The sequence below is a fragment of the Pistacia vera genome, unplaced genomic scaffold, assembly GCF_008641045.1.
Source record: "Pistacia vera cultivar Batoury unplaced genomic scaffold, PisVer_v2 Contig1083, whole genome shotgun sequence".
Lineage (NCBI taxonomy): Eukaryota > Viridiplantae > Streptophyta > Magnoliopsida > Sapindales > Anacardiaceae > Pistacia > Pistacia vera.
In genome coordinates this window covers 44242-59279 of record NW_022195119.1, presented here as the reverse complement: position 1 = coordinate 59279, position 15038 = coordinate 44242, and positions in this window count along the sequence as shown.

The following is a 15038-nucleotide window of genomic DNA, read 5'->3' as shown; positions in this document are numbered from 1 at the left end:
TTCTTAGATTGAATCCACCAGATTTTAAATAATCTTTAATTTCCTTGATTGAACCGATTATACTCATAAATTAAATATCGTATCGGTGGGAGTCTAGGGGTGCTGTCGAACCGAATTCGACTCGTGACGAGCTCAGACTCGATTAGTCGGAGAACAAGTATTTCACATGTTCGAGCTCAACTTTAAGTTCGTAAAAAATATCGAGCTTTTTAGGCTCAATTTGAACTGTTAGCGAGTTGTTCGAATCACTCGAGACGTTATTCGAGTAGGAGAGCTCGTAAGATCGATCAGTAAGGTTTCAGTTCGCGTATTCAGAGATCTGAGAAAAACAGAGATCGGTAAGGTTTCAGCTCGCCGAAAACAGAGATCTGACGAATGACACAGGTGTCGCATGGAGGAGGTCGGAGGTAAAGCTGAGATCTGACGAGTGTGATGACGCTGGGGTGGACTCCGGTGGTGGTGAGTAGTTTCCTCATGATGTAGATCGACTAAAGATTATGACTGGGTGGAGATGAGGAGTTGGATTTTGGTCTCAGCAGATTTGACTGAAAAGTTAGTGGGAGGGGCAGTGGAAGAAGAAGAAGAAGTAGGTGGGTTCAAAACGACGTCGTTTTGTTAAATCCTTATAAATAGCCGAGCCGAGCTCGAGCCGTTTATTTTTTTAAACAAGCCGCCAAAGCTCGAGCTCGAGCTCGAGCCTGCTCCTAATACATTCGAGCTGAGCTAGAGCCAACCACTACTCGACTCGTATGCACCCCTAGGTGCTCGAGCTCGAGCTTGCTCCTAATACATTCGAGCCGAGCTAGAGCCAGCCACTACTCGGCTCGGCTCGGCTCGTCTCGTATGCACCCCTAGGTGGGACATAGAAAAAAGAAAGAGTACGTAATTGGATTGATCCGATCAAATTGAAAAGTTTTCAATTTTTTTTTTTTTTTTTTAACATAGTAAACCAGAAATAAGAGAATGTAAGAGCAGAAAAAAATCAAGGAATCTGGTTGGTGGTTAATAACCACCCTTTGCTAGATAGCGGTCAACTAAAATTTTTTAGTATATAATTTAAAAGGTCCAAAATTTGATTTATTTAGGTTATTAATAAGGGTAATTGTTGAGAAGATTTATTTGACTATCAATTTTGGAACCCTAAAAGATTAGTTGAGATACATACAAACTAACTCAAACATCTATGATCACAAAAAAAAAAAAAAAAAAAAAAGATTTAGGTTTGTGTTTAAAGTATTTGAGGTGATGAGAGAGAAGAAAACTTAGAAATAAGGTAGATGAGAAGAAGAGAGTCAAGTGAAGCAGTGGCAATATGACAGAAAAATAACTCAACCGTTTGTTGATGGCGATTATAAGAGTAATGACAGAATTAAGGATAGACGGACAAATTTGTGAGTTAATTAATTCTAAACAGATATATTGAAATTGTGAAAAAAAGTTGGTAAAATTAAGTTATAAGTAGAATATTATCCATTAATAAAAGACGACTTTGGAGGAGATAAAAATATAACAAAAATTAATTCACTCTAGAGAATTAAGATGAAAACCTTAAAATATTTTGGTCGGTAGATGTATATATCTGTCACTGAAATATTATTTGAACAGCCCATGATTAATTATTTAATCACACAATTAATCAATAAAGAATAACTTGACACATACTAATACTATTATACTATAGTCCTATAATTAAGCTGCATGATTAGAGTTATAAAAGTCATTAATTTAAAGCTTCCAGCTGTAAACGATATCACATCACACAACCCATTGAAACATATTATAATATAAGTTCTGACATATTACAGTTCATCCTCCGTAAGTTCAGAAATAATTTCCTTTTTTTTAATGAATAGGATGCAACGTAGCCAATAATTTTCTGACACCGTTAATATCACCAAATGATGTACGACATACATGGCATCCGGTCATGTTGGTGCGATCACACATCATCGCTGAATGAACAGTCGTCTAAGTCGTCTAACTAATATGAATGTTAGTCCAGATGGACGACTATTTATTACAAATAGATGGTCATCTATTAGTTTGAACTAATTATTATATCGAAATAACAATAGATTATTATCCATATTAAATATACGGGGGTCTATTTTTTATGAATGGACACCCGTCCTTCATTTTCAATGAGAACAAAACTTGTGGGAGCATTTCACTGTAATCATCATTGGAGACGGCTTGTCCTCGCAACAAATAGAACAGTTTTCAACTGATTTATCGCCTTTGGCAGGAGAAGAGACAACCCCGATAGCTATTTGGGCTAGTCGCAATGGCCTCTCAAGATCAACACTCGGAACAAGGGTTAAAACAAAAGTTTCAAGATTACTTGTATGTTCTAGGATTCTTTGCCTCTGCGCCATAAGAAGCGGAATGTCAAGTCTCTCCTCATTTGTAATCTGCCAAAAATTCACATGTTAAAGACAGCACTCAATACATTATCTGTACATTATTTAACACCACATCACCCATTTTCCAAAAATTCTTCATTAGACTCAATGTTTTTATAACAAAAAAAAATTGAAACGCTCATCAGAAAATCAAAATAGATCTACTCCTTGTTATTACAGACAATTCAAAAATGCATAACATAAAGCAAGCTTTTTGTTATGCTTGAAAAGGTAGGGCTAACGTGAAGTCTTGTCAGCATGGGGTGGTCAGAACTTAAGAAGGTTCTACGACCGCTCAAACGCAGCCACGTCGCATAATGGCGTGAGTGGCACGCCCTTGTTAGTGCAGTGGGTGAGTGACAGGCTAGCAGATGGCTGGAAATCGTCCACGTATCCAAACCCTGCACAAGTCGAGAAAATCACTCGGACAGGTGAGCAATGGGACGCAGAGAAGGATTTACACGGTACCCACCCACTTGCAGATTTAATAATCATTACTTTGGTATATCCCACTATAAATAGAGGTCTCCCCTCTCATTTGCGGGACTGGTTAATCTTACTCTAAAAGTAGCTTACTCTCTTTTTCTCTTTGGTATTCTCTCTTTTATTTGCTCCAAGTTGTAAGTCAGCTCACTGAACGCGACCTGGCCTTATTCTCTCATTAATACAATATCAGTGGACGTTGGATTCGCTTTTGAGCATCCGAACCACTGTAAACATTGTCTTTCACCTTTTATTAAATTCAATACCATCATATCACGTGTGACTTCTAACTCTCTTTAGCATTTCGCACGTGCGAATAGTTGGTGTCAAAATCAAGCATCAACAGTTTGACGTTAGAAGAAGGCTTATCTAGTATCTGCTCTTCACAAGAAAATCTCTAACTAACCGGTCCCACCACAGCAATGGCTCGCTTTTCAAATCTGAGCGAACCAACTATAACAATAAAGAGATCCCCAGTACAGAGGACACTCCTCTCGAATTGTCGCCTACCCAGCAAAATATCATAGGGGATATCCTTCAAGCTCACGGCTTATCCAACCGTCATGAGTTACCTGGAGAGGTTCAATATACTCTCCAAACGATCGACCAAGGCTGACCGATTAGATCGAGTCGTGCCACCCGAATCCACGAGGCAGTGCCACCGCCAAAAATGCCTAGAGGTCACGCGAAAGCGTGGAGAAGGGCGAAAGCCCATATCCCGCGCATGCAGCACGTCAGAGAAAAGGAAAGAGTGGTGCCCAGTGGACCAAAGGTTCCGAATGACTAGCGAACACCGATCGCGTCATGGGCATAATACCAGTGCATTGCGACTTGGCAACTGTCACAACAAGAGCCGTCCCACGCCACTCGCACGGGCACTCCCACAAAAGTGTAAGGCAGGGAGATTCCCAATTCCGCCAAAATGATGACTTCGAGGGTCGTCGTGTAGATTCCCATCACCCACGGTCGGTTCATACCACCGTAGAGGTTGAGAAGACTCCCCAAACCACTTGATGTCATCACACGGCTCCAGCCAGTGTGTGTCAAGATTGGCCAGAGCTTCCGACCGAGCTAAGGAGAAGCTGATTTGCGGTCCCCTCCCAACCGCAACCACAACAACCCACGTTGCAGAAGGTAATCCCCAGATAGCTCCGCTACCTCAAATTAAAGAACTACAGCGAGCTTGGATCAACTCAAAGCTCAACAAAAGAGCAAGGGCAGGTCACAGAGGCGTCTCCCTTTTCTTCAGCATGTTCATACTCTCTCCCGTCAAATTCAAAATGCCCAACATGCGAGCATTCGAGGGAATTCCGATCCGCAAGATCATTTATCGTTCAATGACCTCATGAACTCCACCAAGTCTCTGACTTGGCATGTCGTTGCTTGGAAGTAACCTTGACTGCCCATGCCAAGTGATGTTCAGTCACCTCCCAGTAGGATCGGTCAGCTCGTTGCCTCAAATGAGCTCGACGTTTCTGAAGCACTTCCAGGCGAACAAGAGTTCTCCATGTACTAAGCTACTTGAGCAATATACGGCGAGAGGGATGAATCCCTCCAACTATATAGACAGTTCCACAGGGAGCTCCACAAAGTGACTCTACTCCCGAAGAGTCCTTCGGACTCTCTTATCGTTGGAGTTTGCCTGTAGACAGACTTGTGGAAGGAACTGCAATATGTGAATGATGTTTCCCTCACTCGCTTCTATAACCTTACTAAAAAGTACCTCCGTATTGAAACTTTGTGGCTGCTCTCAACCACCACGACCCTGGTCTTTCGGCAGTGCTCTCAACCGAAGGGAGGACTAGAGGGCTGATCGCAGATAGGCTAATGACGACCAGCGAAATGTAAGAAGCAGCGATATGAGCCCAATAAATCCTATGCCTCAGTTCTTCGTCGCGATCTCGACAAGAGTCAATACACTCTTCTGAATGCTTCAGTATCGGCTATTCTGGATAAATCAGAGGAGGTCGGTTTGCTCGGAGAGCCCGAGCCCATGAAAAATCCTCTTTCGGCAGAAACAATAAAAAAATACCGTCGGGATAATGGGCACCAAACCGATAAGTGTCGGGCCCTCAAGCAACAATTAAAGACCTCATTAAGCAAACACTTCAAGAGTATGTCGATAACTCTGCTCCCGTTCGGAGAAAAATCAAGAGGAACCGGGAAAAAACGTCATGGTCGCAAAGGTCTCTCTGTGTGGGGATCATCTTTGGAGACCACACTTTGCGGGGAATTCTTGAGGTGCCCAGAAAAGCGCCAGCCCATCATGACCCCATAAGTGTGATAAGCACGCCCCCCGCAACCTACCAGTCACAGGAAGAGAAATCACCTTCTCTAAAAGACGCGGTGTGATTGCATTCCCCCCATGAGATGCTCTCGTCATCGCGCTTCAAATAGGTCGGTGCGAGGTCCACAGGATTTTGTGGCACTGGTAGCGCCGTAAATATCCTATTTCAGCGAGCCTTCAAAAGATAAAACTAGACGAGGCAGACCTGAAGCCTGCCTCTATCCCCATTATGGTTTCACCGGGGATCATCTGATTCCCTTAGGGGCGATCTCGATCCAAGTCACTTGGGGAGACCAACAAGATGACCAAAATGACTGAGTTCTTAGTAGTGATTGTCCATCCGCTTTCAACGGCATTTTGGACGACATCTACCATGAAGCTTAAAGCGGTCACTTTAATCTACCATTTGAAAATGAAGTTCCCCACCCTAACAGGGATGCGGAAGTAAGTGGATCTCAATGCGCATCTCGTGACTACTATATAAGGGTAGTGCAGATCCCGTGCAAGGGAAAAGGAACTCCAATCGGTATCCTTGAGCAAGCAATGGCTATCAGTAGGATTAAGCCACAGCCTGGCCCAGTTGAGGATAACATGGATCCCTACATCCATAAATGCCCTAGCAGTGGGCCTGTCGAGGATCTATCTAGGTATCGGTCGATCAAAGCGAGCTAAGCCAAGTGTTGAGAATCAGAGTAATCTCAACCCTAGGTCGACGACTAGGACAAGCTTCCTCAAGGAAAATATCAATGTATTCACATGGACTCATGCTGAAATGGTCGGGATCAGCTCAAACATTACATGCCATGCCCTGAATATGATAGTGCGGTCAAGCCGTTCGCCAGAAAGAATAGCAATGGACCCCGAGCGATATGCTGCCTTGACAGTTGAGGTAGAAAATTTCCTCTTAAACGGATCCATCCAGAGGCACTTTACCCAGCTGGGTTGCCAACCTGGTCTTAATAAAAAAGCCTAATGGCAAATGGCGGAACTACGTTGACTTTACCAACCTTAACAAAACTTGTTTGACAGACAACTTTCCCTTGTCGAGGATCGACCAGCTTATCGATGCCACATCCGGGTATGAGCTATTGAGTTTTATAGATGCCTACTCGGGATATAATCAGATTTCGATGTACGCATCGGACGAAGAGCTACATCTTTTGTTACAGATCGAGGGTTGTATTGCTATAAAGTTGTGCCCTTCGAGCTAAAGAATGCTACGGCAACCTACCAGCGACTCGTTAACTGAATGTTTTCCGAGCAGTTCGGAAAGTCAATGGAAGTCTATGTTGATGACATGTTGGTCAAATCGCATGTCGCTTCAGATCATATAGCACATCTCATTGAGATGTTCGGTATACTCCAAAGGTACATAATGAAGCTCAATCCTCTCAAGTGTTCGTTCAGAGTATGCTAAGAAAATTCCGGGGATATATGGTTAACCATAAGAGAATAGAAATCAACCTTGAAAAGATCCAAGCTCACCTCGATATGAAAAGCCCGACGAACAAAAAATAAGTTCAGAGTCTCAATGGGCAAATAGCGGCTCTCAGTCGCTTCATATCAAGGGCAACAGATCGTTGCTTGCCATTTTTCAATATACTCAGGGCCAACAAGAAGTTCGAATGGACATCAAACTGCGAACAGGCTTTCCAAAGCATTAAAGACACCTCGAAAAGCCCCCTTTCATATCCAAGCCTTTCCCTTGAGAAATCCTTCTTCTGTACCTGTTTGTCTCTCACACAGAGTTAGTGCAACTTAATTCGAGAAGAAGACAGGGTCCAATAGCCGGTATATTATGCGAGTAATCGTCTGCTGGATGTCGAAATTCAATATCCAGAAATGGAGCGATTAGCTTATGCCCTGCTGATTGCCTCAGAAAATTGCGACCTTACTTCCATCCCACACTATTCATGTATTACCAACTACCCGTTCAGGCAAGTTTTCCAGAAACCAGAGGCTTCGGGTAAGTTGCTCAAATGGGCGATGGAACTAAGTCAATTCGATATGCAGTACAGACTAAGGGTGACCATTAAAGGGTAGGTTGTTGTCGATTTCATTTCGGAGTTCTCACACCAACCAATTAAGGAATCCGAGCAACAGACCAGCGAGGTCACCAACCAATTAATTAAGTAATTATTACATTATAGTTAAATAATTACTTAATTAAATTATAACATTATTACATTACATTATATTATATCACTTAATTAATTATAATATTAAAGTTAAATGATACTTATTAGTTATAAATTTACAACATTCATTATAAACATTAGTAATTTACACAATACATTACTTAATTAAAGATTAAAAATTTAATTAATTATAATATTACATTAAAGATCTATAGTCTGATTACTTAATTCACTATAACATTACATATGGTATGATCACATAATTAATTATAACATTACATTTAAATAATTACTTAATTGATTATGAGTTATGACATTATATTATAAACATTTGCAATTACTAGTTTACTACTAAACATAGCACAATACTTAATAATGATTAGAAATTAATTAATTATAACATTACATTATAATTTATTACGATTTCTTAATTAGTTAATTAATTGTAACATTGCATAATAATTAAATGATCACTTATTAATTATAATATTTTATTATAAACAAATTAATTATAATATTATATTAAATATTTATATTATGATTACTTAATTCATTATAGTGTGATTATAATATTAGTTATAACATTACATAATCAATGATTATTTAATTGATTATGACATTTATTATAAATATAATTGTAACATTACATCATAAACAAATGTTACTTAATAAAATAATCGAAATTTAATTAATTAAGCATTACATTATAGTTAAATATTACTCAATTAAATTATAACATTATTATATTACATTATATTATGATCACTTAATTAATTATAGCATTACATAGTTAAATGATTACATAATTAGTTATGAATTTATAACATTATATTATAACATTAGTAATTTATTATATTATTACTTACTTAATTAATGATTAAAAATTTAATTAATTATAACATTCCTTATATGTTTAGAGTATGATTACTTAATCAATTATACATTCCATTATTAACATTAGTATATTATAAATGATTAGAAATTTAATTAATTACATATTAAATTATAGATTTATAATTATTATTTAATTCATTATAATATTACTTAAGTATAATCACATAATTAATTCTAACATTAATAACTAAATGTTTACTTAATTAATTATGATATTTATTATAAACATTAGTGATTTACTATTTACACAATACTTAATTAAATGATTAGAATTTTATTAATTATAACATTACATTAAATTTATAGTATAATTACCGTAATTAATTATAACATTCTATTATAAACAATATTACAATACTTAATTAAATGATTAACAATTTAATTAATTATAATATTACATTATAATTAAATAGTATATTACTTAATTAATTATAACATTACAATTTACATTGTAGTATGATCACTTAATTAATTATAACATTACATAATTAAATGACTTCTTAATTAATTATAACATTATATTATGAACATTAAACAAAAGTAATTAATTAAATTATTAAAACTTTAATTGATTATAACATTACATTATAGTATGATCACTTAATAATTATAACATTACGTTATAATTTAATAATTACTTAATTAATTACAACATTACTATATTACATTATAAACATTATTAATTTATAATATTAAATTTACAGGTTATGAGTTACATTGGACACAAATAATGAGTAATCAAAATTTGTTAGGGGTGTATTTGTAAACTTTTAAGGTATTTTTGTCATTTTTAAACTAATAGGTGATTTTTTATAAGGTACCCGGGAAAGGAACCGGAACCTAAAATGTAGGTTCCGGTTCCTTGAATTGAAGAACCTACACTGTGCAGTTCCGATTCTAGTTCCTTTTTTTGGAAACTTGTACTGTGCGGTTCCAATTCCCACGAAAAATGCAGGATACCCGGAGCCGCTCACCCCTGTGTTTGACCAATTTTATGAATATTCTTAAACTAGGTTTTGACTTATTTAGAATTAAGGGAGTAAGATTGTTCTTGATTTTGGGTCAAGGTTTAGGCTAAGAGCCACATAATAGTTTCATGTCAAATTTTTAAAGTCAGGCGAGATAAAATAAAGGGTATAAATATAATTTACTCCTTATATAATAAACATATAGAGAATTGCTAGATATACAAAGACTTCTACAAAGAGTCTTTGTACAAAAGTGATGTGACAATTACCACACCACTAGTTTGTTAAAAAAAAAAAAAAAAGATTGATATGAAACTAATAGTGTGACTACTGTCACATTACTTTATACAAAGACTCTTTGTACATCTAGCATTTCTCAAACAATAATAATATACTTCATCCTTTAACACTATTATTGAAGAGACAGGTCAAAGGACTTCACTTAAGTCAATATTTAAGAGGAAAGGTTTTGCTTACAGCTCTAAATCTTCTATTGTTTTTCAGCTAAAGAAAGTATTTCACAGAGGAAGGAGCTGATGGATTGATCTTGGATGTTTCTGCAACATAAACGATGCCAGGTTCATCAAAAGCAACGTAAATGAGAAAAAATGAATTGGAATCTTAGTTAATGCAGACAATATGGGTGTATAATATTTTTCTACTGTGATTCTTATTTGAGTAATTATACTTTCTCATATTAGGTTTTATTTATTTATTTTTTGGCCCTATGCAGAAAACTGAAGTCATCGAATTCTCACTTAAGCTAAATTCGACTTTTTCTCTAAAATCTTAAAAAGGTGAATTCTAATGTTAAAAAAGGTGTTAGATGGAGTTCCCCGCATTACCTCTTTGATGTTTGAGTAACCGTAAGTGTTAAGACATAGAAATAAGTTTCGAATCGAAATATATATAAATTGTGTATAATGTCAACATATTAGTCTGTATAGGTTCTTGTATTCTTTGGATCCAGCGGATAGTTAGCTATGTTCTTGAGGTATAGTTTGTGTTACTAATCCACTAACATCATTTTTGTTCATATTTCGTTCTTCATAATACATTTCTTTCAATTATTCCTTTGTCCAGATATATGTGAATATGTAATCGAATAGGATTCAATACAAGGTTAGAATAGATCAAATATGAAAAATATTTAATTATATGTACTTTTTTTATTTATTAATATACTTGTATCATTAAATTGCTAAAACTGTTGAACAACTAATATCTCTAAAAGATTATAATTTAAGCAGTGCATCGTGTACAAACCATGTATATAAATATTTATATATAAACTGATATGATAACCCTTTCATTCAGACAGTATTCATCTATATTAATTAATATTTATTGAGTTGATTTCATATAAAAATTCATTATTTTACTTTATGCCACATTAATTTATAATTTTATATAGAATAATTTGAATAAAGAGTTTATACATAATTTATATAGAACGAAGTAGTTGTAATTAATTTCTGTCTGAGTGTTGTATGCCAACGATAACTTGAGATCTTTATTTTAGTTTCATAGTTTTCCCGAATCCTATAATTAAGATTAAATTAAGTCATCCCACAATCTAAATTCCACCATTTATGGCATATATTTGGCAAGATTTCCATCTTATATTATATATATCTAAGGTATGGATTGAAAATAATGTTTTCATCTCAATGATGTGCCATCTTATTTAACATATCATTATCATGTTAACTTTCGGTTTAAAAATCAAAACCACATACATAAAAGGAGATATCGATATAGTTGGGAATTTGAAATTTCACTTGAGAAGTGTGGTGTTATTTTTGTAGCAAACATTTTGTATAATATCTCATAGGCAAATCGTGAAATTGATGTATTGTAGATTGTAGAGAAATCATATATACACTAGATGAAAGAATAATGTCATATTAAATTTATATATAACTTATACGTAGAACACTACTCTATTTTGATAATCGTATTTAACCGATTGATATGTGCATATATTTGTGACAAATAATTTGTACATATTATATTACTCTGATTATACTAAAACGTTATTCATTACACGTATTATTGGTATAACATTTTATGTTATTAGTTTGTGTAATGTTACACGTTAAAAAAATATGTCTAATGATATGATGTGAAAATTATAATAGTGATGTGATGATATATAAGTATTTTATTTATTTTTATTTAATTAATTGTAACCATCCTATACAAGAATACGCAATTTTTTCTATTACCCGAAATTTTTTCCATGAGTCACCCCTTTTGTAAACTTTAATGTTATATTGAACTTAAAAGAATATTAAAAAATTAAATAAATAACCAGATAATGATCATATAACAACTTACTCCCTGATGTTTAGTAAATTATGCTATGATCCACTGGTTAAGCTACCCGTTGATCAATTGACATGTGGCGATCCTAATCGCTCAAACTTGGCATAGTCTTCGGACAGCTGACGCAGATCAAACCCTTGAAAAAAGAGTAATGCTACGATCATCGAAAGTAGTATATCGAATTTGTACACCAAATGACGTGACGAAATCATGACCGTTGATTAATATTAAATTATAATTAATCGACGGTCAGGATTACGCTATATCATTCAGTGTATAAATTCGATGTACTACTTTCGATGACTCTATTATTTTCCTTGAAAAAATCATGCACAACATTATCATTATATAAATTAAGGGGGTGTTTGTCTGAGCTTATGAAAATTAGCTTATAAGCAACAATTACTTATAAGCAAAAATTAACTTATAAGCATTTGAAATTTTAAGCAATTACGTGTTTGGTTAAAGTACTTATAAGTGACTGATAAGTAATTGACGTGTTTGATAAAATGTGGCTTATAAGTATATTTTATTGTAAAATTACTAAAAAACGTACTACATTAAATAAGGATATACTATGGAATTTTAAAATTAAACAAGGATAATGTGGTAATATACTTGGTCAAACTAGCTTATAAGCAAAGTGCTTATAAGCCAAAAAAAAAAGTACCTCCCCCCCAACTTATTTTTTTTTGCTTATAAGCTCAACTTATAAGCTCAAAAAAGTCATAAACAAACAGGTCAGCTTAATTTAAGAGCTTATAAGCAAGTTTGACCAGCTTATAAGCTTAGACAAATATCCCCTAAATATAGAATTTTTTATTTTCTTAAAGATGAAGAAGTAGGAGTTTAATATGAGATGACTCTGGAGGAGATACTTTTATTCTTCATATTTTAAGCATAATCCAATAGTGCATCCACATGTTCAAGAGTAAACAAATAAGCCAGCTGTCATTCACTCTAAAGAAATATTATTTCAACAGCCATCGAGATAAAAAATTAATTTAATACTCAAATATCAATAAAGAAAGACTTGGCGCATACTATTAATGCTATAAGTCCTGTAATTAAGCTGCACCATTAGGAATATAAAAGTCATCGCACAACCAATTAAAACATATTATAGTATAAGTTCTGACATATTCCTTGAGTTTTAATCTTAACTCTTCTCTTCGTCACTCTCTTCTAGCTTGCCCCCAGCAGGAGAAATAGAAAATATGTCAATTTCTCAAAAGAAGGTAATTTTGGTGATGACCAACGACTTTCACCTACCCAAAGTTTGGTATAAAGACGGATTATTATTCAAAAAATTTAAAAATAATAAACAAATACTTTTTATCATATTATGTTAGAAATTTCTATCTATTAAAAGATAGTATAGTAATTTCATTCTCATCCCAAGCCAATTTGTACAACCCTTTTGCTTCATTGATCGATTTTTTTGATCAGATTTAGCATTTTTCTGCGAAGTTCGGTGATAAACAATGACACTGACCCTTGTTAACACTCGTTGGGAATGGAGATTGGTGGGTATTCCAGTCTTTTTACTATTTTTGTCTTTTAGTAAATATAAATTCCTAACAGAATATGACAGAAAGTAGGTGTTTATCATTTTCAAATATTTTAGGTACCACTTTGTCTTTACAGAAAACTTTAGGTATGTATAAGTCATTTCCCTTTTGGTGAATCGAAAAAGTCAATATCTATGAGAAATCAAAGTCTTTGAGGTAATTTCAAGATCTTGTGCTTTTGTAAGTTGGATTCTATTATTTAATATATGTTTCACATGGGATTTAAATAAAATCACATAATAATTAAAATAATCTAATAATAAATACATAGATTACGATATATTTTCTTTTTCAATTACATTTTAATGTAAATATAAATCTTTTATACACAGAGATTTTTTACTAAGTTTAAGTTTAAAAAACATTTCTAATGATGATTGATTGACGAATAGGTCGCTAAAGACATTTAAATATTGAAGGCAAATTGACAATGAAAAATACAATTTTATTTTGAATCACATTATGATGTGATCAGATTTTGAAAAAAAAATTGATGGAATTTATCCAAATAATTACTACTTGCATCCTCTAATACAAATCTGTCTTTAAAGGACCAATATTGAAATTTGTGTTGGTTTCATTAGTCTACTTGACAAATTGAATAACCTCTATGTTGAATCTCCATGAATTTTCTCAGGAAAGGGAGGGGCAAACAAAATTTATATGAAAAAAATATATATGTATTTGCTCTGCTTCGGCATTGACTTCCCATAGTAATATATATATATTTTAGAAAAATTAAAAACACAGTTGAACTATCTCTTCAAAATTTTCTGTAGCATTAACAACTAGCAATAAAGTATTCTTTTTCTGACAAAAAGGACTGTCCACATTAAATGTTAGGAAATGATATTTCTTGAGACTCATTTAATGCAGTTGAGATGATTACGCCGATGATTTCAATTCTTGATAGGAGTTGTCGGTTGATTTCTGGCGGAACGTGAGGTTAATCTTTCCATTGATCGATGAGACATGGTCGGGATCAATGGTCAGAGATTTACTCCCACCCAAATTTCACTTATAAAAGATCAATAGTAATATATATATTTTAGAAAAATTAAAAATACAGTTGAATATGATTTAATTTCATCCTAAGTTGATTTTTCACGTGACAAAAGTCATTTTATTGCACATTGTTGGGAGATAGCACAATGGAAAAACATACTTTAAGATAAATAGATGATGAACATAAATCATATCATAAAGAAACATGCTATTTATGTGGTTCGGTTTAACTTACTTACATTCATAGATGCGAGAGAAATTTACTATAATAATATTAACCATGGTTCTAAAATCTAGACCGATTAGTTCGGTTCAGTCGAGAACCGACCCCTAATCTGGTCCACTAAATGGCTAAAACTCATTTTAGCCATTGTACCAGATTTATACGGGGTTGAACCAACGAAACAATGCCGAATCATTAGTTCAACCGCCAAGTTAGAGAACCAGTGATGTCATCATGAAATTTTATTAATTATTAGAGTTTTAAAATTTTATTATGTCATATTGACATTAGCATGATATCAACAGTTTTATTGGCACCCGACCCGGGGACCAGCCCCTAACCAAGTCAAGACCCAATCTGAATATAAAAACATTGACATTAACAAGAATATAGAAGACTACACACACTTCGTAACTCAGTACCTAACACAGTATTTAATTAACAAAGTGGAAACTAACCAACCCTTACATCACATATCCCGTGTTTCTTACATCCTCTTTCACCTTAAATTTACTATGCTCTATGGTTACTTCACATTAGCATGATATTCTATGGTTACATCACCCCGTATTCTTTGTAGTTTGCGAGGCATTATGGTTCATGTGTCTTTTGAAATTAGAGGGGTGAAATTCCTTAAGTCATGAATAGGGGGTGACAAGTACTTTCTCCTTATTTACTATATTTCATCCTAATTGAAGAGATAGGTCAATAATATGTACTTGGTCTTAAGTCTTTCTTT